Source organism: Anas acuta, chromosome 16 (genome assembly GCF_963932015.1).
Source record: "Anas acuta chromosome 16, bAnaAcu1.1, whole genome shotgun sequence".
In the NCBI taxonomy this organism is placed as follows: Eukaryota; Metazoa; Chordata; class Aves; order Anseriformes; family Anatidae; genus Anas; species Anas acuta.
Window position 1 is genome coordinate 5,439,924 of NC_088994.1, and position 24,168 is coordinate 5,464,091.

The 24,168-nt window shown below is 41.6% G+C and overlaps 1 long non-coding RNA gene across 1 annotated transcript; it reads left to right on the forward strand.

The window, feature by feature from the left end:
• Positions 1 to 3,185: 3,185 nt before the first annotated feature.
• LOC137865506 (uncharacterized) lies at positions 3,186 to 22,037 on the forward strand. The gene is made up of 3 exons (XR_011101942.1): positions 3,186 to 3,600; positions 14,286 to 14,356; positions 21,103 to 22,037. It is a non-coding gene; the product is annotated as an uncharacterized lncRNA (long non-coding RNA).
• The last annotated feature ends 2,131 nt before the right edge of the window (positions 22,038 to 24,168 follow it).

The window sequence follows — 24,168 nt, forward strand, 5'->3', positions numbered from 1 at the left end:
ACTGATGAGCACCGCAGTAAACCTGCTGCTAAAAATGCTATGAACTTTATGGGGAATTGCATTTGCTCAAGTGGAAGGTGAATTTTAGCCCTGATCCTCTAGTCTATAGAGCGGGGGAGAAGCAACCCAGTGTTGTTTTCTGTCCCAACGAGGGAGATGCAACTTGGAGTTGTATTGTAAGCCCAGGATTCTCCGAGCTGGGGATTCCTATAAACGCTTGCATCAGGAGACTCCTATGCTAAAAGTTGTCACAAACAGCAATACCAAAGAGCAAGAGCACTGCTTGTTTCATTTTGGTTTTCTCATTCAAGGAAATATTTGATTTTTTCTTTTTAATGGGCACTTAGTGGTAGGCATTATTTCTTATAACTCCAATAGCTGTCCAAAAAGATTTAAAAACACATACACATTAGATTCCTTTTTTTCTTTTCCTTTCCTTTTTTTCTTTTTTTTATTTTCCTTTTCATTTTCTTTTTCCTTTTCCTTTTCTTTTTTCTGTTAAGGAAAAGAACAGTGTCAGGGTCTGACTGCTTGCGGTAGCTAACAGAGATAATTGTCACAAGTGGACAAAGCTATAGCTTCCTGAGCGGTGTCTCAAGAAAAACGAGGTGTCACTTGCTCCAACCTTTCTGGTTCCTGTATAAAGCACAACTGTTCCTTAAGTAGAAATGAATGGCTCTGACAGCCTCCTCTCTTTCCCCTGGAAGCTATCTATAAAGAGCAGTGCTGTGGCCACTTGCACCGAGTGCAGCAGGGGCAGTTCAGGAATTATTGCCCAGAGCATCTTTGGTGGCACACAAGTTCTTCTCTTAAATAACATCACTTTAGGACCATCCAATTGTCCTCAAAGTAATGACTTACAGGCATCTTTTGCTCGCCTGTTACTGCAAGGAAAGGAGATTTTTGCTCTCTTCTCAGTCCCTGCAGTGCCTCAGGAACCCGTCCCCAGCGTCTTGCTCCCTGGCTGCTGCTGCCAGCGGTGGGCAGGTGCTGCTGGGCGATCTCGTGGTGCTCCTGCAGCTGCTGCTCCTGCTTGTGCACAGCTCCCCCTGTGCTCTGCTCCCCGAAAAAAATAACCCCACGGCCCTCACAAAGTGGCAGAAACCCCGGCACGACTCAGCCGTGGTGATAACAGGCTTTTTATAACTTCTGTTTAAAAAAAAAAAAGAAAAAGAAAAAGAGAGAGACAGTGGGGACATGAACCTGATGGACATCTTAATGTATTTATTTCTGGCATTCTGATGAAGTGCCATGCTTATGGGAAGGGATATGTTTGCAGTTAAAGCCAATGAGTTAACAGTAATCTTTTTTTTTTTTTCTTTTTTTTTTTTCTTTTTTTTTCATTTTTCTGTCTTTTAAAAGAAAACAAGTTTAAAAGGAATAACAACAACAAAAAGAATCGACTGGAATTTTCAGTAGCAAAGAATTGTCTTTAGAAGGAAAAAAAATAATCTGTCAAACTGAAAAGAGCTATTTTGCAAGTAACTCTAAGAAAATTAAGATATTCCCCCCTCCTTTTCTTCTCATAATCTTTGAACAATTTGATTAAAAAAAGAGTTTAGAATTATTAAAACACAGTAAAAGAAAATCTACTAAATGTAATAATTATAATGTTGAATTTTGTATCTACTCTTAGGAACATTTATCTCTTCTTTGTAGTTAACAATTCAAAGTTCTCATTTATGGGATTTCACAACATAGATTACAATATTTTGACAATTAATTTGTTACTCCTTTTCAAGAATTAAGAGAATTATTAATTATACCCTTATCCAGAAGTCTAACTGAAGCTTTAAGTTAACATTTCCTAATAGGCATTTAATTCTGATTTAATAAGACAATTATTGCATGATAAACAAATATCAATTGATTATTAAACACATTTATTTTGGATTAACAGTGATTCCATAGATATCATAGCCATTAAACATCAGTGAAAAGACTTTCATTAATAAACTGATTTATTTACCGTGGCATAAGTGTCCTGTTCAATCTAAATTAAATATCTATTTGGGATCCTCAGCCTGTAGTGTTACCAAAGGCATCTTCATGTTTGAACGCTGCACAGAAAGCATTTCTAGTTCAGATTCGCAAGATGCAATCTCAAAAATAATCAATCCGTATAAAAAAGACTTTGGTTACTGCTAGATAACTAATTATACAGACACAGCCTTTGTGCATGTCTCTATGAGATATTCTTTGTTATTCTCTTTCTTCTGAACTTTGATGCTGTTTGAAAATAAATTTAATTACCCACTGGTTATTTACACTACATTTATTTCTTCCATCTAGAATTCTTTTCAAATTTTAAACCTGAAGGTCAATATCATTTTAGAGCAGTTTATTATTCATGGATATTGCAGAATTTCCAGGGAGAAAAATTGCTTTATTTTAAAATTAGAAGGCAAGAAAAGAATTGTAAAATGAACTGCATCAGGTCTGATCCTGCAGCACACTGTGGTAGCTGTTTTACTAAATAAAAGCTGCAGGATCAGGTCTTAGTATTTTTCTCCATTAATAACAATAATTTCAAAACTACCATTTAAGCTATGTGTATGTATGATACATGCATATTTATGAAATGATGACAGGGTATCTATCTTTTCTCTAAGAGTTGTCCCACAAGACTTCATGGGCCTTACCAGGTAAATTCACATGAGTGAAAGCCCTCACGGGTACAAGTGTCAGCAGGGACGTGCTTTGTGTCCGTTTTTCTCAGCTTTGCTTTTTTAAAGGCCAAATGTTAGGTGCAGCTGCAGACCTCCTTAACCCAGTAAAATAATTTAGTGTGGCTTATGTTTGCCACATTGATTTTATTTTTTTTTTAATTTTTTAAAAAGTTATTTTTTAAGGAAGGTTTAAAAACCCTTTATTGCAATAAGCCAGTTAGATGCTTAGATGACCTCAGAAAGAGCAACCAGTTTTTGTCCCAGTGTTGAAGCTGTATGTAGACACAGCGATTCTTATCTTTGGTCTCCTTCCCCTGCACTTGTGAAAAAAAATCTCAAAAAAAAAACCAAACACGGTCAAGAGGTGTTCAATGGGGATACCCCAGCCTGCACTTGGGGCTTGGGGCAGCAGCTGATGAGAGATGGGCAATCTTTTCTCAGAGAGCTTGTCTAGCATTTGACCAGAACAACTTCCTTGATTCTTCTTTATTGTTTATGAGAAATAAGATTTAACAGTGGCTTATACTTGACTATGGGCGAAGGGATATTTTTTCACTTAGACTGGTTGTGTATGGTTAGAATGAAAGCTGTTGAGAGAGGAATTCGAGTTGTAATGAGTATTTTGGGATGGAGGAAGTTGCTTCTGCCTGTCTGAGGGCACGTCAGAGCCCAGCCTCATCAGTGCAAACAGCTGTGGGGGCTCCCTGGAGGGTGGTGTTTGGGGTGGGGATGCTGATGGAGGAAAAGCAGCTCAGTTTGCTCCCAAGCCTTTGGCTGGCCGCCCTAGCCCACCTCCAAGCCAGTGCAAACCCTGTCCTTGTTTCCATGGATAGGATCCGACCTGTTCTTGCTACAGCTGCAGGAGATGTGGAAGTGGGTGTTGGTGAGCACACAGGGGGCTCCTTCTTGCTCCTGCAAAGGACTCAGCAAGGTTGGTGAGACTTTTGCACGAGGGCAGAAAAGGGGAGCAGAGTTCCTGGCTTTGTTATTTCTCCCCTCTTCCCCTGGTTGCTTCTGGTTTTGTGCGTCACTTTTTTTTTTTCTTTTTTTTTCTTTTTTTTTTTTTCTTGAATGCCTTTGGATCAAATCACAATATTTGTAATGGCATTTTGCATGCAGAGTTTCTTGGGGCTAATGGCTTGCAATCACAAAAAGTGTTTCTGTTATGGCCTCTGTCAGGTGGGACCAGCCCCAGATCGGGCAGGCGGGCTGAATGCACCAGGTGAAACATCTCCCAAACTAGCCACTAATGGGTTGCCTCTTCCTGCTGCAGTAAGCGGTGCTGTTAAGACCTTCTGCACACTGAAAGAGAGGTGAGAGCTTGAAGTAAGGAGTTAGGTGCAGAGCTCCCCTCTGTTTCCCCCAGCAGTTCTGCAGAAGGGCCGTAGGGAGAGCTTGCTCTGTTCACCTCTGGTTTCACTTAAGCCTTAACAAAGTTGAGTGATCAACTTACAAATGAAGAACTGGCCAAATTGCTGTCGAACCTAAACTGTGATGGGAAACACCTACTTGGGGAACTTGCTATGTGTGGTGTAAGCTGGTCTAGAGGCAAAGACAGAGATTTTTGTCTTGCATGGTGAAGCTGGGATTCAGCACAGATGCCCGCCTCGTACCCCACCATGGCTGAGCACCGTGAGCTGTTGCTGATGGGGTCCCGGTGCTGATGCCACATCCGACAGCTTGGTTTTTGCAGGGCATCTGAGTTTCTTTACCACATTTCCTACATCTTCCTATTACTGCTTTTAAGCCATTCTTCCTTTAATTGGCTCAGGAGAAAGGACTCATTCCTTTGCCTCTAACTTTTTTTCCCCCATGAAGTATTTAGGGAAAAAAAATTGCCGAGTATGTAAACTAGAGATCATTAGAGGTTGCAGGGTTTTTTGTTGCTGTTTTTATTTTTTTTTAAAGACTAGATTCAGCAAAATGTTTTCTCCCAGGCTCTGGGTCTCTATTTAGGTGATTTTAAGCTCTGTTATTTATTTATATATTTATTCATTAGATAGGCCCACAGTCAAGGAGAAGGGGAACGCGGGGTTATTAATCTTTCCTGTCATCCACTCACAGATGTGAAGTTCACACCACAGCAAATGTGAAGTCAGCAGTACGCAACCACAAGGTGGAAACTTCAAGCAAAACAGGCTGCGAGAAATGGGGGTGGGAGAGGGAGAACAGGAGGGGAAGAGGGGAAAAGGGAAAGGGGGAAGGGAAAAAAAAAGGACAAGGGAGTGATGAATGGCGGAAGGGAAATGGAAAGATGGATGAACAAGGGAAATGGAAGGAGAGAAATGAGACGGATGGAAAAGGGTAAAGAGGAACAGCAGATAAGAGAGAAGAAAGTCTGAAGAAAGTGGGAGAGAAATGAGAGATGCCGAGACAGAATATTTAAGATAGGGCGTTAATGGAGCTGGGCCCGTCTGGGTGCTTGGATATCCTGAAGATGTAAGGGGTAATCACTCTCTCAGCATGTATATGCTATTGATATGTTAATATAATTTTCTTTTTCATCTGAAAGCAATGAAGTTTTCAAACTGGCTGATTAACTAGGTCTGGCTGGTCCTGTGTACGTACATGTATTCACAAACACGTCATATATAAATATTTATACTCTATACACAATAGTGTCTGCAGATTCCCATAAAGCAGCAGCCAGCATTAAAGGTCCTATTAGTATTGATGTGACATTGGACAGACATGTTTGTGCTGATATAACCTACTGCAATAGCAATCCCAATACAGCTTTTTGGGAATACCAAATGTAAACAGACATTATTAGAAACAGTGAGGATGTTATATTAAAAACAAGCCTGCTCTGATGCAATAGGAGGGGTTTCAACTTGTATTTGGCTACAGGTCAGTTAATATGCACATTCTTTACTATGACATAGTTTATCTTATGGGGTTTTTAAAAATGATTAATTTCTCTGTTGTCTTATGAGACTTAGCTATTAGAGCTGGTTATTTTTATGTAGTGAAAAGAACAGAGATAAGTTATCTCCTCATGCATGCATATATATTCACACATCCTGCAAACTACATGTTAAATCACAGTTTTAGTTAATTTACAAAGATGGCTGTATACAGAAATGACCCATTAAATAAGGCAAATGGTCGGGTTGGCTCACACAATCACCCCAGTGAAGCTAGGCTGCTCGTTCCTCCTCTGCCCATTTCAGCAGCTCTGCAGGTCTGTCCATGGGTTTAAACTCCAAGCTGCACGTTCAGCCCCGGGGCTCCTGCACCAGCGGTGCCAGAACCTGAATTGGGTGTGGTGGGAAGGGGAGGGGAGGAAGGGAGCAGGCCAAAAAGCCCCAGCTCCCCTGTAACACGCAGCAATGGTAGCCTGGCTCTTCTGGCTTGTGCTTGTCCCCGTTTCAAATGCTTAAGAGCAATTCTTGCTTGTGGTGGCCAGGCAGCGTGTGTCTGTCTGAGGTCTAAAGCTAAAAATCTGCCACTGAAAGTACTTCCAGGGTATTTAGCCCTTGTTTGTGAGGAAGGGAAAAACATTCAGTATAATTTACAGAAATCTTACTGTCTGCACCTGGAAACACCTCTGAAAGGGTCTCTTTTCTGGAGTTAACCGGCCCCTTCCCACATTCAGATTCTCAAGGAGTAACTTGTACACAAGCCTTGGGTTTTGGTTGGTTTATTTGATGACCTGCTAGATGCACTTATTTACTGGATTTTTGGTGTTCAGAAGATTTCTGCAGGCTTCTGTGAGTTATTCTATATTTGTTGTAGTATTTTTGTATAACGCACCTGGGGTTGTTAGCTTTAGGACTTAAATATCTGCTTTGTTCTTGTACCAGTCCATAATATTAGACTGCTTGGATAAATCAAGGAAATAGCTATATTATTTATAGCACGTGTTATTACTTACTGTACTACTGGATCTGTGCCTGAGTCTTTCTGTGGTTGAGCTCGCAGTGCTGAGCAGCACAATGCCACCTTACTTTCCTTTGCTTTATGCATGGTGAGTGAGCATGGTACTGGTTGGACTTGTTTTAATGCTATCAAAAATCACCCATGTAATCTTAACGCTGTTTTTTAGGACCTGAGGATATCTTCTCTCTGCTATCGGGATTCTTAAAAATGGGAATTTGTTATTCATATGTCAAGGTGCTTGCTCAGAGCAGAGGCAGCAATACTGGTTGTGAACGGGTCAGCAATAAGCCAGGGGATTTAGGATCAGTGGAATTAATTTGGCTTCAGTTATTTTAGTTTCATTGGCACAAGCTGGGAACTTGGCCCTATTCACCTGAATACTGGGTTTCAGTGAGTTAATTCGGAAGGCTCTATGGCACAGGACACTTCATCTCCTCCTCTTCCTGGTCAAATTTTCCTGATAGATACTGCTTTCATGTGGATTTCTGGCTTTGGTCTCTTGTATGTGTGCATGATGAAAGTAGAGACGAGACAAACATCCCCTCCCTTCTGCAAAGGCTCAAGATAGAAAGGGATGAAAAAAAAAAAGGTATAAAAATAGAGCTGTATTTTTTCCCCCTTGGAAGGACCTCCCACTGACTATATCATTATCCGTCTCATGTAGGATATTGGATTCAGGATCTATAGCAGTGAGCTGTGTTAGTATTGAATCTCATTTGATTTAATAAACCTCTCTTCTCCCTTGCCTGCTCAGTCTTTCCAGTCCTTTTCAGGTGGTAGTAGCTTCCCTGTAGTGTTGGCCATAAAGGGACACATAATGCACTGCCCCCTTTATACGGCGATGTGGGGACCTTTATGCTCCACTGGAAATGTAGATTTTTGTTTTGCAAAAATAACCCCCTCTTCTTTCCCTCCCCTTATGGATGTATGTTATGTATGGATGTATGGTCCATTCTATAGGTATGCTGTTTGCTTGCTGTTATTCTCTACAGTTGGACCTATTTCCAGTGAATTTGGTCATCAAGAAGTATTTTAAGCATACTAAAGGTCTGGAATTATTTCAGTTTTTTATTGTATGATGTATAGTTTTGGAGATAAGCTGAAAATTTTGAGGGGGGAAGAGAAGGGGAATAAGATTTAATTTCAAGTGAAAGGGAGCATCACAAACTGTTGTCAATTGACATTTTCAATACATTAGAAAGAGGAGGTTATTAAAGAAAAGAATAAAATTTCAAATCCTGCAGAATTAACGACATAGCAAAGTCTATGCTTCAGGAAGAAAGAGTTTTTGGAACCTGTCTTTAATTTTCAAATGGGAGTTCTTTTGCTGGATGTGATGAGGCTTGGCATGTCTCTTGGCATGTATATGGATATTCAAGCTTGGTGTCTTTGGGCTCTAATTTCCCTAGAAGAATTTAAATAAACCTTTCTCAAGCCAATCGGAGTTAACTGTATAGTAAGAAACTGTGCTCTATGTCTATATTGAACTTGGAAAAAATGAAATTGTGCTCTCTGCTCTAATGTGTCAGGCAAAGCTGGCTTCAGTGAATGTGCAGAGGCAAGGTTTTGTTTTGAGAACTGGAATATACTGAAGCTTGATTACAGACAGTAGGCAAACTGGCAATCCGTTTTAGCTTGTTTTTAGCATATACTCCATGTAGGTCGGAAAGATATTAGGTTTCTATAAATTTCGGTAAAATAGAGTGCCTAGTGATAGAAAAGTTGCCTAGCTGCTGAAAAAAAAAAAAAAGCTGTATTATAAGTGCAATCCCATCTTTGACTCCAGAGACTCCATGAGACCAAGCCAATTCTTACCAGAAGCCAATTAGAGACTGTTATAATGGGGGAGATCCAAAGATATGAGGTATGGTACTTTGTGGAACAACTTGTTTTGAAGACAGGATGCTGTATGGAAGTCAGGGTAGTCGAAGTCCTGTCCTCACTGTCAGTTTATACCAACAGGGTTTCTAAAATTTACCTGCATCTCTAGTAGGTTACCAACTCAGAATTTGCAGTAAAAAAACGGATCCCAGTGATTTCCAACATATTTTTTTTCAGACTGTTGAAATACTAGAAGTGATTCTTGGACAAGAGGACCAAATCCTTTCCCCAAATGTAGCAATAACATTTGCGGTGCCTCGACTGGTCTCTCATTGGTCCCTTTGCCTTCATAAGGGGTGTGTGTTTGGCAATCCTGAAAGATGCAGCATCTCCTAAAGCATAATCCAATGATGCCAGGCAATGGGAAGGGTGAGAACTGTTGCTTTGAATTGTAAAATCACCATATCCATAATGCATGAAAGGACCTATGCCATAGCACAGGTTTCAGTCCTCCTGCAGCTCTGGAAAATTGGACAACTTCATAGTCTTTCATGAAAATATAATTTATCTCTGCTGCCTTTTGAGTAGTAAATTATGAATTTGAAAGTGACAAATATTAGCAACCTGCCTTTATTGCTAACAAAACTGGGCAGGAGAGAAAAGGAGTCTGCAGAGCCTTTGACAGAATGTTTAATAACTTTTGTGATTACTGTTTCCCAGAGGTGATGTGTATAATATGTATTTTCCCTCTTTCATTTTATCATAACACCTATGCTGGAGACTATTGTTGTGTCTCTGTATTCCTCAACTTCTTCATCAGTCAAAGGTTAGAGAGATTTGAGCAACCACAGTCAAAGCAAAGCTGTGAAGCCTTCTGCATCCTTTTTAAAAAAATGCACTGCTTTAGCTTGGTCCAACAGTATGAAAACGGGCCAAACCCCTATCATAAATAACCGGTATGGTATTAAACGTCTGCAGTACTGGGGCAGCTGAGAATGAAACTATGACAATCATTTTGTAGATGGATGGAGGTTAATTGCAGAACATGCCAAAATGGACTCTATCTCAGGTGTATTCTTCTAGAGGAAAATTAATTTCCATTTTGGGTCCCTTCCTGTTCAGGAAATGCAAAATTTTGGATGGCTTTGGTACCTTGGCTTTGAAATGTTCACAAGATTTTATATAAAAATTGATCACTGAGTAAGATTTCAAGAAGTAACATTCTTCAATTAAAAATCAGTATTTTGGACTTGGCAGCTGGCATGCGGTTGTGGTTGACGTGAAGGAAGAACGACAGATGGGGACCAACACGTGTGCCTCTTGGGAGAGGGACTGCCTGGGAGGTGTGCAGTCAGGGAGCTTGCCAGGTATGTAGTTCTCAAATCAGAGGATAACGGGCTGAGGTTACAAGGTATGTTTAGGAAGATTTTATGGGTAACGTGGACCAGTTTTCCTTCTGAACAGATACACCAGAGATGGGATGAAAGCTGAGTTCCCACTCAGTAAGAAATGGTACCACATCTTCTAGACTGGGAGGGAGGATCACATCCATTCCTTTACATCTGTTTTTGTAAGTGCAGGAAGAACTGTTCAGACTGGCTTAAACTCAAGCAACCAGTCCTGCAGACTGTTATCCATGCTTGGATGAAAGCTGGTACCAGAAACAGGGCAAGGATGCACTTCAAACCACCAGGAACCATCTCTCCTGCGAGGCTTAATCCAACTGTAAAAAATAGCCACATTATGGAGAAATGGAGAATTTTTCATCCTTTAACCAATCTATCAGTTACAGAACACACAGACAGTTAAGCCAAGTATTAAAAGAGTGATCCTAGCTTTTTGCATCAGTGAATAGCTCAGCTAAAGCAGCGCACATTTGCTGGTGTTCCCTAGGTTTGTTGCTGGGTGGCTTCCAGACAGACGTTGGATCCAAAGCTGAACTCTCCCTCTGAAAACACGGTTGTTTTTTCATAACAGAGCTCAAGCTACAGCCAGACGAGCAGGCTGAAACCTAATACGAGCTTTTGCTGCCTGCAGTTTAGGATGGGCTGTTTCTAGTTTCACTTCACATCTATTCAATATGTGTAGAACTATTAAAACCCTGGGCGTTGCCTCATCTTCAACATCCATAAGGCCATCTCAAGCACGCTGACGTACCTACTCTTCCTGGTCTCCAGCTTGCTTCTCCAAACTCTCATCTTAGTTTCTTTCCAGTCATGGCTTTGTAATGAACTCCATGGTGCCTTCAGGTGAGAAAACATATTTTAGTTTCCATCACAAACCAGACTTTAGCACCTTATTTCCTAACCTTTTGTACCTTGTCCTTTGATTTTTGGTTTTCTTAACCATTCAGCAAGATGAGGGGTGCATGGTGTTCGTGACAATGTTTTCTGTGCTCAGGTGAGTGACGTGGCACTGTTCTGCCTGTTGGCAACTTTTCTTGTTGGTAACCTCGTAGAAATACAATTAGAAAGCAGAGTATTATCTTCACAGGCTCAAAAATGAGAACAAGTCACCAAGAACAGGAGATAGAAGTCACTTGAACTGCATTTCTTGCTAGCTGTAGAAAGCCCAGGAAGGGTCCAAGTCTGGAGATGCACTAAGTACGGAGAGTAAGACATGATGCAATTTTGATTTGGCTGCTGTCCTGTGGGAGGAACAACCAATGGAATGATGCCTACAACTCATTTTTTGTACAAAAGTGCTTACATCATTAAAAATCACAGAAACGCAGGGTCCTCAGTGCTTAAATCCTTTTGAAAACAGGCTCAGGAACCCCAACCATGCAGACCTTTTAGAAAAGTTTGTTTTGAGAGAACTTCTTCCTGGGATGTCATCACAGAAGTTCATGGGCAGCACAGTTTGGAGCTAGTTATAAAATATACATAGCTTTTCCACTGTGAAATATTTGGTATTTTAAAAATTAAGACAGTGTTATTTACTTCCCCCACTGCCCCCCCCATGGCTGGTGTTGCTTATGTGCTGTTGGCAGATGGGATGTGGATCATTTTAATTAGATTTTATTGGACTGTTATACGGCCCGTAATTGTGATCATTACTCATTTTCACTGTGGTTCAGACAGATCCTCTATTTAGACATGATGATATTTTGATGAGACAAGTCCCATGTAACTTGTTATGTTAGGGGCCAGTAGCCAAAGCAGTGGAATTAGGTGTTTTCACAGCATAAAAATTAGAGTAGATTAATAAAGGACGTAATGGTCAATTTGTGTTTCTAATTGTGCCCAGATTGTGGATGCTATGGGCAGAGTGTCTCCTTGGGCTGCTGAGTTCTGCTGAAAGCTGCAGGAAACAAAGAGTTCTTGCAGCAAAAGCCAAGGTAGGGAGATGTGGCATGGAGAGGAGGCGAGCCCCGATTCACCCTAGGGAGAGGGGCAAACCTTGGTGCTGTCAAACTTTTGCTGAAGCCAGAGACCTTGTGCTCGTATTCACATCAGCTCCACGTCTGGTCCCGTATGCTTTAGGTATGCTCTTTCTCTACTGTGCTTTAGGCATGGCTGTTCTCATGGCAGGTCTGGATCACTGCAAGGAGACTGGGGCTGGAGGCTGAGTCTGAGCGGGGAATGGATCCATAATCCAACAGAGGCTTTTGTGGGAGCTGCGCCCTGCTCTCACACAACCATCTTCTCACCTTCACCCCTTATTTCTTGGTGTTCAGTCTTAGCTTTTTTCCCTTGGATTCTCAGACCCAGAACTGGTATTTGGACGTAATACTTCTAGGGTGTGGACCCAGCTCTCCCTTTGTGTCCTGGGGAACATTGGTCATGCACCTCTGCCAGGGATCACGGTTCAAGCAAATTGTCAGAAATATTTAGAGGAAAGATTTAGGTTTTAAGTTTTTACTCCTTATTTGTGAATAAAGTTTCACTTGGCTAATTCTTTAAAACATATATTTCTCTCCTAAAACTCAACATCTTCTGACCCCCAGCTGCACTGCATATGCAGATGTCAATGATGGAGAACTGAAAATGTTGGGGTTCACTGGCTTTGGGGTACAAATGCTATGAGTTGGTGATGCACAAATGTTATCTAAACTGCAAATGTCTCTATCCCAGTAACAAATCTGTGAATTTAGCTTAGCGTAAAAAACATCAGCAGCTAAGGAGATGGGATGCTACAAATAGTCCCAGCCTTCTGTAACCCAGTGGGGGATGCTCCAGTGCTATTACCATACTGGTGGGGGACACACAGAGCACACCTGCATCTGCTTCTCTTCTCCTGGACAGGTACCTCTGCAAGGATTCTAGTAAGGGTTGCTGTTGAAAATTATAATTGAACTTAATTTTACAAGTCAGATTTTAGCAAGGATCAACTTAGATCACATTGTGTATGCAAATGAGGCCTGTTATCCCTCTGGCTGCCCAGTTTGTGTACATCAGCCATCTTCGGGTGGCCTACAGATCAGCTTGTCCCATGCAAACCCGAAAGAAGCTGAGCTGCAAAGTAGAAGAGAATACCACCTAACTCTACCTGGTATGTTTTATTGAGCTGAATGCCATTCTCATTCTCTCTCTCTCTCTCTCTCTCTCTAAAATATATAATTATATATGTATATATTTTTTTTTTCTTTTTTTTTAGCATTTCTATGCAGGGACACAAGCGCTCTCTCTTTCTCTCTCCCTCCCATCCAGACATATCCACTGATCCACTAGATGCTACTTCTGCTTACAGTTCTTGTAGATTCCTCCTGTGCTATTGCTCCTGCACTCCATGTTAGAAACTGGGGCCTAATTTAGTGCTGGGTAATGCTTACCTTAACTTCTTGCTTCACAGTGTCCTTTTACTCCCTTATATCTGCAAGTCTTGTCTAGATGCAATATACAGTAAGGCCTCACTTTTCACCTCTGCTGAAAAATAAATGTGATTATCTCAACAGAACCTTTTTGTACTTCTACCTTATCCGTCTTTTACTTCTTTTAAATGATGGAGAAAACACAGCAGAATATTACAACAAACGGACAGACATTTAACTTATAATTTACTTCACTAGCCATTATGCTTTTGTTATAGTTGATGATAGACTCATTTATATTTTTCACATGTGAGACAAAATTAAATGTTCCTTGTAAAGAATCACTTACAAACTAAGTCTCTTTTTTCTTGCTTAGTCAAAAATATTCTAATTTATTAAAATGCCCTTATTTTTTGTCTTTTTTATTTTTCTGGGAATCAGGCCAGCTCACCTGAGAAAATTATTTTTCTCTTTGGGTTAGTTCCAATAAACTCCAAATCTATGTTGCTCCATAGAATGAGAGAACCTTTCCTAACAAGAGAATAATAATCACCAAATTCTGGTATGAATTTTCACACAAAGAATGTGTACTAAAATGGATGAAACATCATGCTTCATTTTCTCATGCTGATTTTTCAAGTGAATAATTGCAAGCCATGATTAATGTCACCCCAGAAATCTGGCATGCTTATTTGTGAACATATTAATGAGTCTAGTTTTATTATTATTCAACCAACTCTAATGCCTTGGTATAAGCCTTGTATTTCCCAGCTTCTCTGTCCTTATAGGATTTTTATTTATTTATTTAATTAATTTATTTAGTTAGTTACTTACTTACTTACTTTTTTCTTGCCTTTGGCTTTACAGTCCAAATTTTAAGGACAGTAGGTTTTGGCTTTTTGAGATTTTAAGACTCCCCTCTGTGCTGATGGTACGATAGAAATTACAGATACTTCTTCCCTTGTGCCATTTAAACTTGCTAAATCCCACTGTGATAGATGCTGTGGACATGTGGGATAGGCAGTACTATTATACCAAGAGTATTGGACATCTCTCTTTTATCTGGCTCCTGATTGTGTTTTTGACTAAATGTTCAAATAAAAACATGACTTATCAAAATGGAAACCACCGGATGTAATTCACGCAAACTTTCATTGCAGATCAACTCGGAAGCCTTCCTGAGTTCCATGTGTTAGGGGGAGAAAAGTGCATTGGTTTTGCCTGCTACAAGGTAAGCCATGGCCTAGAATTCAAGTGATTTTAGGTTAAAATTCACACATTATCATACTTCAATATGCTCTACAGCTTGCTGAGCTTCTCCCACGATGAACTTCAGGCCAATTAAGTTAAAATCATTAAGAAGTTTTAAGTTAGTGTGACCTTCTAGTTTTGACTAGGTGAGGGTTTTGTTTTGTGAAAGCTGTTTTGTCAGCGGTTAGTCCTGCCAGCTCCCAGTGAGAGGACTGAGACGGAAAGAGCTGAGATTAACTATTGCATTACATTGGACAAAGAATTAGGAAACTTTGTGATATTGAGTAGATGGTAAAGAGGTGTTTAAAATTTCAAGTTACGAACTGGAAAGGAAATGGGGAAAATTGGTCCTAAGTTTATGTGCTCAGTCATGGGCTTTGAACAAGGTATTAGTACTCTGGAAAGAGACCTGGGAGGCATTTCATAGAACTCTCTCCTATCGACTCCGTGTACAAATCTATGGTGTGCCCACAGTTTGAAAAGTCTGTGACATTTCTGTTCTCTTATCTTGAGTGCATAGTGGGAATAGAACAGGCACAGCAAAGGACAACAAAGGTGATTAAATGTATGAAATAATTAGTCACTTGGTATGGAGATGTTAACTTTGGATTCTTCAGCTTGGAAAAGGAATCCCTGCTGTGACAGAGGTGAAAAACAGCCTGAGCTACCAGGAGAAAGCATGTAGGGAGCAATTGATCACTGTGTTTCTCACAAGAGAAAATAAAGAATATCATAATCATTTGTCAGGTTGCAGGTTGAATATAAACAAAAAATGATACTTTTTTCATATGACACCTGGGTACACTATGGAGCTGCTTGCTGTGCAGCAATGAGATGTGAGAGTTTGCCTGGGTTCAGATACTGGTGATTACATTTTTCCCATGGATTAGGATATTAAATATATTGTTATATATCTTGCACTGCTAAAGCTACTTGACTGTCTCCTAAGTTTTGCTTTTCCCAGAATTGCTGCTGTTGGAGGAGGGTTACAGGAGCAGCCAGACTTTTAACTTGCCCTGGTTCTCTCATAAGGCTCTAATGATTTCAGGAGGGATATAAAAAGGACCCCAAAGGCCTGACATCTCAATGATTTCCCCATCAGTGTACCAAAATGGGGTCAAAGAAGCAGTTAACTTGGAGGCTAACACCTTCAGGCCTTAAGGCTGCCACTTGGATTAATTTGTTTGCAGCAAAGCCCTGCTGAAGTTTCTCAGAAATACTTCCATGCAAGGTGCTGCAAAATCTGGGTTTGTTTCTGCCTTGCCCTGGACGAGGATGAAATGAGGAGTGTGTCATTAGAATGACAGAAAGAAAGGGAAGGAAGAGGGGAAAATCAGCAAAAAGAGAATTCCTGCTTTACCTGCCGAGAACGAATCTGATAAGGAAATATCTGGCGATGTTCACAATAAGTCAGACATTGTCCCAGACCTTAATTGCTGGCACAGGCAACTGTGGACCTGGTAGGAGGGATGTGGATGGTGTCTGTGCGCTCCATCTGCTGCCTGCAGAGACGGGAACGTTCCAGGCCAGGTGTTGCTGAGCATTGCTCTTGTCTAGCAGCAAGATAAGTTTAATTAAAGGGCTAATTATTCCCACTCTGGAACGGACCTATTTGTTGTACTTGCAACCGCTTTCTAACTCTTTTCCTCTGGTGTTCATGCATTATACATTTATCTTCCATTGTCACATTACGGACTTGTTTTGCTTAAGTGAGGATAAGTCTTTGGTGTGTGTGAAAATTGGAAACAAAGGGAATTGGCTAGTCTTGAATTTAGGTGATACTTCATTGTAATGGCATTTGTCAGCACAAAAAGGCATTTCATGCTGGTTTTCTAACTTTCTTGTGAAATAGGTATTTTGCAGTTGTGGTAACTAAGGTCTCAGATCAGTAGGGAATTGGACCCAGATGTTTGCGTTCTGCTGCAACTGTTAAGAGCATCAGGCAGAACTCCTCTTTCAGTTAAACAAGGAGTAACCCACTGATTTCCAAAGAGTTTCTGGATTTACTTTAGCAGACCATAGGATTATGTCTGAGTTGAAGTTTTATCCTGTTTTATGTTCAATTTGAAAGCTGTGGTGTAACCCATGCTTGCTTTCTCTAGCTTTGTGGACCATGCACAGCACTGAACCTTTGCACTAGTAGTGGCAGATAGTTTCCTCTCTGAGTGTTAGGGACTTGCTCGTCCAAATGCTGTGGTCTTGTGGGTCACCAGACCAGCCTCACTGTTCTATTGACACTTTGTGACCTTGCTCAAAGACACAATCTTTAGGTGAAACCTAAGTTTAGAGTCAGGACTTTGTCCTCAAGCTCTTGCTGTCCTTTCATAGACCAAAGGTTGATGTTTTAGTTTTACAGCGTCCATTGAAGGGGTCAATGTGGATCACCCTGTAGTTGGACAATGGAGAGCTATTTGTTGGGAACAAAAGTGCTTCAAGGCACACCTATCTTTAAAAAGAAGCAGCTTAATTCCTTTTTCATTTTTCTGTTTTCTACCATACAGTGAGGACCTTTGAATTTGCGTATATCCTGGTGGACTTGGAAGAGAGAGGGAATTCTCCTCTGCCTAGTTCTGTGCCTATGAGATCTAAGATTAAACACAAATGACTTTTTTTTTTTTTTTTTCTAGGCTAGAACTTTTATTTAATGTCTTTTTTAGGTCTCTTGTTGGTTAAAGCTTTGAGTCAGGTCAAATTGATATGCGAGATTCCCCCCTCCATGTGGCCAAACTTCAAAAGACACATTACTCATACCATTTTAGCATTCAAGGCTTGCATTAATTACCCACTAATGGCTTTTTTTTTCTTTCTTTCTTTTTTTTTTTTTTTTTTCCAGGAAGCACTTTATATCATACTCATGGAGCCAGGAGAACTATCACTAGGATGGATAAGGATATACACATAGCATTTGTAACCTTAATATAATCTCTGAATATTCCATGACTCTGTAATGTCTGTCATGCTGGGCTTGAGCCCTGGTTCTGATGAACTGCCTGGGGCACTGTGTTGCAAATGCATTCTTTCACAGGCTAAAACAAAGCAGAGAAAACCATATAATGAATTCCAGTCATGTAACATTATGGGCTAAGTAGAAGTGCCACTCCTTTACTAGGATAGTTGTAAGAAGACGTTTTTGAAACCACATAGCTTAAGTGATAGCAGCCACCAGCCAAAACCCAAACATGTGTCTGTGTATGAAACAGGCGCATGTGGAATGTAAAAGCTGTGGATTGTTTTGTAAACCATATTTGTAGAAAGACATGAAATGTGAGAGAGCAGTACAAAATACACTGTGAAAATGATTTCATCAAGAAAACCTAGAGAGAGGATTTTGGCTTGAGTGCTGGTCAGAAAGGCCATGGTGTGAACAGTTCTGGAGAGCAATCTTCTCTCACAATTTATGTCATGGAAGGGAGCAAGGGGCTTTTTACGTCCTTTGTAAACAAACAGGATCTGCTTGTTGACTCCATCTTCAGTTCTTTCCCCTTCATGTTTAAAAAAAAACCATGCAAGTACCCAAATTTTTGGCTAACTATTGAGGTCAAAAGGGGATAATATAATAATCTTTTGAAATCTATGCAAGCTATATAGGATTTATGATGCTGTGATAGGGAATAATTAAGCTATGAGAACTTCTATGAAAGTTTTTGATATAAATATGTCTAACTTGCATCCCATAAGTATGATTGAAGACCAGGGAGGCATAACCCCCCAAAACCCCAATAAAAACTTTTTGTTCCACAGGGAGACCTGAAAATGTAAAACAGTGGCAGTGGGACTCCAGCTTTACAATGTTTTTCTAAGGCGATGTTCGTTTGTTTTAATCTAATTTTGAAAATAGATCATTTCAGTGGGAGCATATGTTACAGCAGTGTTGTGAAACCAAGGAAAAGGTACATGATGTTCTTGTCAAAATTGTCATGGGAAGGAAAGGGGCAGCCAGCAGCAGAAGAACAATTATTTAGGGACCTCTCAGAGAAGTTGGATGTATTTTAATTTATGGGGTCAAATGGAATTCACCCAAAGGTGCTGAAATTTTCAGCCAATGTGATAGTGAGGCTGCTGTCTATCATTTATGACACATCATTGTGATCTGGGGGAGGTCCCTGATGACTGCAGAAAGGCTGATGTTACTCCATCATCATGATGATACTCTGGTAGAAAGGCGAGGAACAGGACCCAGGCTAGACCAGCCAGTCAGCCTATGTGCAAAGGAATATACCTTCTTGCAACCCTTTTTCCAAAGTGGGTTTGAAAGGAGAAGGTGACAATCAGAAAAATCAACATGGATTTATGAAGGGCAAATCATGCTTGAGCAGCACGATTGCCTTTGATTAAGAAATAACTGCTTGTATGGGTAGACCACAGGATGAAGTGGCCCAACACATCCATGGAACCAAAGCCTTGGCTGACCTGGCCTAGTGCTGGCAATAGCAGGAGGTAGGATCAGAGACCTCCAAAGGGCTCTTCCAACCATCATTTCTATGATTTTGTGGATTGCAGTAAATCATATGCTGGACTGAAGCAAATGATGAGTAGTGAAAACATTTGTATGGCTTGATTTTTGGGTGGTCCTGTGTGGAGACAGGAGGTAAGCTTGATGATCCTTGTGGGTCCCTTCCAACTCAGGATATGGTACAGTGCTCAGATGTTCAGTGCCATGAGGAGCTATTAGCTTTTGGAAAAGACCTTGTATATGCATTTTTATAAGAACAGAGGTTTTCTCCCAACATTCAGAGGAACAATTTACCTTCTTAACTGAGTGTGGTCAGAGAGTTTATAATCAGGAAAGAAACCTGTAATGGGTCAGCAATGTCCAACACATAGGGACACAAATTATTTATATTAACAATGTCTTAAAATAATTAAAACTTCAAACAGGTTTCAGAACTTCCAACAGCATTCATCCACAGCAACGTAGATCTCAAAGATTTAAATTTCCCTGGCCTGTGCTGCTCAGGCAGTTTGGAGCCCTCCTTTTGTCAGGCCGGGAGGCTGGGCCTGCTCTGAGCGCGCTGCATGCGGCCCTGACGTGCGCTGTTCGCAGCGGATGGATGAAGCCGTACATCACTTCTCCAGCATTGGCTGGTGTGAGGGTTTGATGCTAGGAGGCTCAGGTCCTACACTGAGGATTTCAGGCTATATTTCAGGAAGCACCAATGCGTGCAGCTGGCTCCAAGTGGACCAATTCTTCAATACGCCAGGACCACTTTTGCTTTGTTTTAAACTTTTTCAAGAAACTTGTAGAGTAGGAGCAGGTTAAACCAGACTTGTACTATCAAATGGTTGGTTCTTCTGTTATTCTTAGACTGCATCTACAGGTGGGGCAGCTTTTTTGAGCTGGTAACATGTCCCCACGTATGTTCTGCCCAGCAAATGCAGGTGGAAAGCCTGTTAAAAGCAGCCCCTGGCACTGAGTAAACACTGCCCTGATCAGTGTGTCGGAACCTGCATGTAGAAATCCTTTGTGTTCATTATTCTTGAACGCAGTATGGCATGAGGATCTGTGATCCTTATGGGCGTTGAATTCTGAACTCCCCAGGAGAGAGTATTTCCTATAGAAACCTGAGTCCAGGAGCTGAACATGCCTAGCTGGGGAAAGCACACATAGAAAAAGTCTCTCATTTCTGGCTGAAGCTCATACAGGCAAATAGCTTGTTTACTCAATCCGAATATTTGACCTTTATACTTTTTGGAAATAGTGTTTTTTTCCTCTTAATTACGTGGAAGGAGCATTTCCTTTCCGTGCTCTGATAGACTTCTCTATAAATAGCTACTCACGTCCCAGAACCTCTTTCTGAAGCCTTCAGCAAAGTCAGCATCCTGAGGACTTTTTAAGCCTGAGATAGGAACCACGTGGAGTTTAATCATTAATCACCAGCCTTTAATTAACAGCTCTGGGCTTTGAAAAAAAAGGCGCTTACTGCAAGGCTGCCGAGGGGCCCTGAGCTTTTCAGCGTGCTTCCATTTGAGGGACCCGATAGCCTTCCAAAGGGGGGCTGGTGGAGCAACCTTCTCTATGTGGGAAGGGTCATGGTTCCTGGGAAGAGCAGATGTTTGTGGCCTGATCTCCATTTTCACAACTGTCCCGTTGGCTGGCTGCAGGTCTGAGCTGGCTCAATGCAGGGATGCTGCCAGCTTCCCAAGACCTCCTTCTGGAAAGGGCTCAAGCATCTCTTGAGCCTTGTTGCCTCCATCAGGTGGAGTGGGTTTTAACCAGAGAAAGGAGGAAAGTTGCTCCAGGCTTGGAAAATTTTATTAGGAGAGTGTTCAAAATTGAGCACTCGGGAGAGAAAGAAAACATTGCTATAAAAGTTGACTCGGCCAATATTTTTCTGCATTCCTGCTGCTGTGATTGAAGATATTTGTTTTTAATATAGGTTTCTCCCGTTTGTAGTCTGGTTTTCCCGTAGTAAAAACTAAAGGGCAGATCCTCAGCTGATATAAATTGGCTCCACTGAAGTTAATGGAGCCATGCTGGTTTGTACCAGCTGAGGGATCTGGCTTGTGCTGCAGTGCTTGATACCCCTATTATACTGCCATGATTACGATACTAATTCAGTAAAATGGCTTCACAGTGTAATAAAACCAACCCAGAGCATGGAAGATGAAAGGGCTCCCTCTCCAAGTGACCTGGTATTTTTCATCAGAATGTTTTCCTTTATTTTTTCTTTTGTTAGGAAATGCTCTAAACCAAAACTTTTTTTTTTTTTTTTTTTTTTTTAACAGCAAATGTACCTACTCTGCTAAAACTTTCCCTGGGAAAAGCTTCTCGGCTTCAGCATGAAGGCTGCCGCTGTGTGCAGAAAACAGACACAGTGTATGCAGTGGTGATGGGTCAGGACATGTCAAGGCTTGTGCAAGAAAATGAATGGGATTTTCAAAGGGCAGGGGTGATCTTCTGGAGCAGTTAAAGCCCTGAGCTAACCTTGACTTCTGAAAAATAGGAGTTATCATGCTACAGGGTAAGGCATTGATCATTTTACTTATTCTCTGCCTTGTCTAGTTTCTCTTGATCTGTCTGCATTGGGAGAAGCAGCCCATGGAGCTGTATAAAGCTGTATCCTTCTCCATCCCAGGAGTAAATGACATGTCAGTGGCTTTCCTCGTTGTCCTCAGCTCTTCAGCAATAGCAGAAGGTGCTGGGCTGAGGACTGGGGAGCACAATAACCTGTGCTGCCTTTTTGATTGGAGCTGTTGAGCACCAAAGGGAAAAAAAAGACACAAAGACCTAAATAAAGGCGGATACAAGTGTAGCTAGATCCCTAGGATGAAATGTTTTGTTTGCCATAGCACAGCTGAACTGCACACGGGTTTTTCTGTGCCAGGAAGGATTTTTACAGGGACATGGCTAAATGGAGGCAGTAAATTTAACTTTAAAGGACCATGAATTGAAGCTTTTGGATAAAAGTTGAAGTACTGTTACTCTTTACTGGGCCCTTTTAACTTTGCTTGGAACAGGACAGTATATTTTACCTCCAAGGCCGCTGGAAGTTGAAGGCTCTGCCTGCAGGGCAGGCTCCTGGCAGCTGGGCCCAGTGGAGCAGCAGTCTGTGTCATGGGAGCCGGCCCAGATCTTCTGGGCAAAGGGGAAACACAAAGAGATCCCACCTGGATCTCCCTCAAGGAGAGTCGTGGGTTAAACTGCTGCTGGTTGGGGGCTGTGCCATTGCAGAATTAAACACTGGTACAGTTCTGACTGCCAGCATAGCTAAAGGGTTGAAAGGCACAAAAAACAATGTGCAAAGTCCTGAATTAGCGTGTTTGGTTGAATCCTGCTTCCAGACCTGAGCTGGTCCCCTAGCATCATCATATTAATGCTGATTCAAAGAAGAGCTTTCCTATACTTTGGAACAACCTGAATTGTTGGTTTTGATGTTTCCACTAGTAAGATCTAATTTAAATCTGTTTATTCCCTCTGTTTCTTTTAGGGAAAAACATGTGTTTTGCACTAAAGTCACTTCAGAAGAAGCAAAACTTTTCTTGCTTATATCTAGTAGCATTTCACTGCAAACGCTTTAAAAACACGTCCTGTGTTTGAACTGTGCCTGAGACTGGGATATTCAGTGGGAGCATGGCAGACTGCAAGTCCCTGTTAAAGGTAGAATTTGGTTGCCTTTAGCATCCACATTCTTCTCTTCCAGGTTTTAAGGAAATATCAGAAAATCTCATATTTGGTACAGGATGGCAGTGGAAGCTGTCCTGGACCGAGAGGTCCATTTCTCACATCACGTGCGTTGTGTGGTTGAGGTCGGAGAGCCTCAGCAATGGGAGGCTCTGCTCACCCAGAGAGAAGATGGACCCAAGCTGGCCAGCTGAGGGGCCAGTAGAATGCCCGCAGACCTTACTTGTGGGCTAGGTGTGCTCTTTTCTTGCATTAATTGGAGAAAAGGATGATTGATCTGGAAACCTCTGCGGAACCCAGGTGTCACTGCTTCCTTAGCCAAGAGTCTGTGGCCAAACGATGACTGTGCAGAGCTCAGATCCTCTGTGCTCCTGAGCTTTCATGCCTTGTTCTGAGAGGAGGAGGCAGAGCCTCCCAGTGCAGCTGGAGCAGTGGGTGCAGGAAGTCGTCGCTAGACCTAATCAGGCAAGGAAAAGCTTTGGAGCATATGGACCCCAATGTGTGGTCCAAGTACAACAGCTTGGTGAGTGTCCTGCAGGGAGACTTTTACTAGCGCTGCAACAACAATTCATCACTGCCTGAAGGTTTGATGGGTCTGGTACTCCTCGTCTTAATTGACCTCGGCTGGAGACCTGCGTTTCAGTCCAGCTTAGTCACAAAGGACTTGGGCTGTACTTGGGCCTTAAAGAGGAAATTTATCAGGGAATCACATGATTAATGGAACCGAGTGATGTCCGCTTGAGAGTGGCCAGGAACTGAATTAACAGAGCAGGGATTTTGGCAGGTGTGAAGTGCTGGCAAAGCCGAGACTGATGTCTGGGGAGACAGAGCACCCCGAGCCTCAGTGGGGTGCAGCCACTGGCCTGGGGGCAGCTGGCAGAACAGGGGATGCCAGAATCCGGGCTTGTATTTGGATAAAAGCAGGGAGTGCAGATTATTAACCCATCACACAGCAGTGCCAATGCTGGGACTGCTTCTTGTCCTCTCAGAAAGGGTAAATGGAAAGAGGAAGCTGATATCCCCAAGAAAATGGTGATAGAGGGGGAAGAATAAATGAATAAATATCCAGAAATCATCCAAGGCTTTCTTGCCTGCTTTTTTCCCCACTCTTATTTCTTTTTCCCTCCATGTCAACACCAAACAAGACAGGACTAAAATTAATGGGGAAAGCAGCAATTAGCAAATTAGGTTAGCGGCGTGTTGCAGTGTGCCATGGCTGCCAGGTGTGAGGGGCTCTGGCAGTATATTTATTAATGGCTGTCAGAAAAGTGACACTTTGATGAATGAAGCTGGGTAATCGGCACCCTCCGACAGCGAGCACTGAGAGGCCTCAACATGCTAAACTGCAAAATCAAACCTTTTTGAACCCCCATACAAAAATACAACAACAGAAATCGCTGCGAGAGGAGTGTTTTTCCATCAGGAATTGGAGTTTGTGTTCTCCTCTAAATATGTCTTTTCTGTAACTCACTGGGAAGGAGTTGTCAGCTTGGAAGGTTTTCCCTTTCCTTGGAATATGGGACTCAAGAATTTATAAATGCTGGCAGCTTAAAAACGTGTATCTAAATGTGTATGGTTTGGGTGTATCAGTTAGCACTGTCAAAGGCTACGCTCATGCTTGCGGGAGCTTTGCCATTTAAATGTGATGGCATCAAGAATCCATAAGCTGA